General features: G+C 39.8%; 1 long non-coding RNA gene across 1 annotated transcript; it reads right to left on the bottom strand.

Moving 5' to 3' along the window:
• Positions 1 to 1,090: 1,090 nt before the first annotated feature.
• Positions 1,091 to 3,943, bottom strand: LOC137256104 (uncharacterized). The gene is made up of 3 exons (XR_010954544.1): positions 3,863 to 3,943; positions 2,321 to 2,392; positions 1,091 to 1,355 (listed from the first exon to the last, which is right to left on the bottom strand). It is a non-coding gene; the product is annotated as an uncharacterized lncRNA (long non-coding RNA).
• Positions 3,944 to 4,264: the final 321 nt, after the last annotated feature.

Raw genomic sequence — 4,264 nt, 5'->3', positions numbered from 1 at the left:
ATGAAGTGGAAAGTTAACATTAACAATGTGGTCCGTGAGGAACAAATGAACATGAATTTACCAAACCTCAGCTTTACGGATGTGAGCTCATTAAAAGATTATTGGTGTGATTCATTGTGGCGAATATGACACATGACAGACAGAACGACTGGCACCATCGTCACACAAACAAGATAGCTGCTACTCGCAAAACCAGTTTAATTTATACTATGCTAAGAAGTCTTGAAACGTTCATTTCAAGAACGTTAGGAGACATCGTATGATAATAAAGTACACAATTTGTATAAAGCACTAAATGATATAGGGCTTGAAAAACCCTTAGGCGCTTTGCAGAAAGAGCCACAAATCCTACTGAAGGTACGCTGATAAGATTTTACGCCCTTCTTATAAATGCCAAGATGCTGAGTTTTTGTTGGTTAATGGTAGATCGTTCCACAGTGTTGCTGCCTTCTTCTTGAAGCACCTGTCAGTACATATTACCGTTCGTGGTTTGGGTTCAGTGATCACAGGTGCTGATTGTGATCAGATCGAGCTACGTACATCAAGATCTTTCACGAAACGGCACCCAATGCAACATCATCAGGTTTGGCGTCATATGTTTGCGTTTGCATGAGCGGGTAATAACACCATACGATCACTGACTATATAGTGTCCACTTCTCTGACAGATGACATCTGCGAGACTTCTCAAACGTTTTCGGATTGCATTTTATGCCAATGAGTAAGACGGTATGATTTTACAATAACAAATAATAATTTATGGCAGTCATCAGCATAATTATACATTGGAGTCTGAGAATTGCATTCAATTTTGGATAAAAATTGTTGAACAAACGATCACAAGTTCAAATCGCTATTAAATTAAATTCATTGGTATATTTACATTGCAAACAGACCGTAGCATGACTGCTTCCATGTATCAACATCACTCCTCCACGGAATTGGAAAGACTTTCATTTATTCTTCAGAATCAGTTTTAACATTCCATTAGCGCTTCTGCCGCTCAGTGATCAAAAATGGCTCAGATGGAGTATAGCAAGAATTCATCAACTTGATAGATAACGGTGAATAGAAAAATATAAAATAAAGCATGTCTCTGAAAGGACTTTAATTATAGAATTATAAAAATCATATAATCTATCACGTGATCTGTACAATATTGGCAGTTCCAATGAATGGCTGCAAATTACGATGAACCATTCATCGATATCTTCACATGCCCGACCTAGTTATTCTGTGAGAACAACCAGAACCAAAGGAACGTCCGTGGGTTGATGTAATAGGGTGGTTGATACATCCAGGGATTGTACATTTGGTACGAAGGCTGCATTTGAGGAGCTGGAGTCTGTGTTGTGGCTGAAAATATACAACACATACTCAGTAATGTTTTCACATTGAGGCCCAAATGCACAAAGTGATATTAGTGCCAATGTTTTATTTGTTGTTGATTAGCGCAAGACTCTAGCTATATGGCGGTGGTCTGTACATAACTGAGTCTGGACCGCACAATCCACTAATCAAGAGCACGAGTATCGATCTACACAACTTGGATACAATCAAATGTCAACCTTGTGTCAACCAAGTCATCGAGCCTGACCACCCGATTTGTCTCATCTTGTGACAAACATGGGTTGCTGGAGATCAATTCTAGCCCCGTTCGTCACGGGTTTAGTGTTCAGGAGCACCCTACATAATATACATTATCTGAGGCTTATGATAGTCGTATATAGCGCTTCTGCCGATCAGGACCCGTGAAGGTCCCGGGTAGAATAGGTCTTCAGCAACCGATGCTTGCCACAAAAGGCGACCATGCTTGTCGTAAGAGGCGACTAACGGGATCGGGTGATCAGGTTCGCTGACTTGGTTGACACATGTCATCGGTTCCCAATTGCGCAGATCGATGCTCATGTTGTTGATTACTGGATTGTCTGGTCCAGACTCGATTATTTACAGACCGCCGCCATATAGCTGGAATATTGCTGAGTGCGGCGTAAAACTAAACTCACTCACTCACTCACTCTGCCGCTCAGTGATCGAAACTGACTCAGATGGAGTATAGCAAGAATTCATCAACCTGACAGATGACGTTCCTCGGTTCACTTTCACAGTGACGTCAATAATGACTTGACAAAAAGTCATAGTTGCGGTTCTTTTGCTGTTCAGTATAGTATATCACTGTCGGGCAAAATTCGTTTTTAATAATCACTGTATCTCAACAGCCTTTGTTTATGTAATCATATATTGAATAGAATATACTCATAGGTTAGTCAAGAAGCGAATCGAGAATCTAGAAAGGGTCATGTCGGTTTTATTCTACTCACCTGTTTGCGCGTTCAGTGTCACAATGACACACACGAGAAGAAGAAACACAAGCTTCATGATGCAATGGTATCCTGGAAACAAAAAAAAACTTCTTATCATTCACAAGCATCTTGGGCTGTATTATCCCCAGGGAGTTGCACATCAGAATGAGTGAACATGAATAATAGTAATTTGCATCCACTACAGCCGGGGTTTGAGGTGTTTAATTTTATCATCACCATGATTAACGTGTATCGATGGAGAAGTGAAGTGGTCAGGTAGCTAAAATGTTGCCTAGTCAGTCATATTTCAGGGTTCGAGTCCCAAATCTGGAGTACATCGAAATGACACTGCAAGGCCATAACCTAAAACGGCCTAAAATAATTGCAGCTTACACGTTACAATTTACTTGCATGGGGCATAATAATTGTAGAGGATATATGCATGTTTTTTGGTCTTGTCAGCTCAAAATATAGTTGGTATATTAATACTATTTTTCATTCTTGCAAAAATCCACGGGCGATCGCCTAAGTCTTATTAGAGATGGGTACCTAGGCATACAAGAAACCCGTAATTCTGGGTTCGAATTTCGGTGCACCCGTGTATATTCACCAAAGTGTTAAACCTCTGAAAACTTAATCACTTTATATTGGCGGTTGGATAGCCTAGTGGATGAAGCGTTCGCTCATCTCTCTTAAGATCCGGGTTCGATTCCCTTTATGGGTTTAGTTTGACAATAACCGATATTCACCCACTCTGTCACTGAATCTCACACGCTAAGTTGACTCACTCACTATTGTATTTCACCACGTGATAATTAAACACATAATGTTTAAAAACTCATTAAAATTTCAATGTCCCTGAAAAGAATCTTGAAAGTACTTCAGTTGTAAAGTTAAAGAGAACGGAGTAAATACCCGCTACAGAATTACTTTTGGGATATTCATGTTGGGCATTGAACACAGTACTCAATGACTGAATGCTGTAACCATTAGGCTAATGCGGTGTGCCACCCCTTTGGAAGGCATGTTGTGAATTATACTGTTACCACCTTCAGAGACGTCTGAAGTCTATTCATACAGTTAGTTAAAGCGCTGCTGTCAAGGAAAGAATCTGAGTTTTATCATAATGATCCGATATGAAGCGGACTCACTCACTCACTCACTCACTCACTCACTCACTCACTCACTCACTCACTCACTCACTCACTCACTCACTCACTCACTCACTCTATGCAGCGACAATGTCTTCCAAACTATCGAATATATCCTATATTTCATCACGAGGATGCACACACATATGACAAATAATTCATAATTAACAAATCGTTTTAGGCAACGTCCGTAATGTGCCACACTCAAGTTGCTGACGTAGCCATTTAGCTGTTATCTTCACTTAATTAGCTTTATGCAAATTGACATTCTCTGTTCGTTTGGAACAAATAAATAAACACTCTTTCTCAGTATCAGTTACCCAAAAGGTTGATCAAATCACAAATATACGTATTCACGCATTTGTTTACGACGGTAACGTTTCTTATGAGATGAATATATCTGACTTACCCTGTGTCTGACCAGCGTTGTTTACTGTTGATGATCATGAATGTTATGCATGCTTATATACAGGGGAGGTAGGCGTTGTTTGGGAAATACTTTTATAATTAGAAACTCTTCAGACGGTGTCTCTAAACCAGTTTGCGTATCTATTAAAGAGATTTATGCTGTTACCGGAACTGCAGGTGACGAAGGTCCATTTTTTTGTTCAAGCGATATTTTGGACGAAATATTTGCTGCTAAGGGCGGGGTAAACATGTTGAGTGTGTTGATAAATATGTGAAAAGTAAACATCACCTGTTTGGGCTTTGAAGTTTCATGTAATAACATCCTTGTTGGTTTCGCGAACAATGTATTCAGAGGGAGGGGGTCATGAATTCAGTGTTTGTGTATCTCTCACTTATGCAACAG

Source organism: Haliotis asinina, chromosome 11, assembly GCF_037392515.1.
Source record: "Haliotis asinina isolate JCU_RB_2024 chromosome 11, JCU_Hal_asi_v2, whole genome shotgun sequence".
NCBI classification, from domain to species: Eukaryota; Metazoa; Mollusca; class Gastropoda; order Lepetellida; family Haliotidae; genus Haliotis; species Haliotis asinina.
This window is presented reverse-complemented; position numbering and strand designations above follow the sequence as displayed.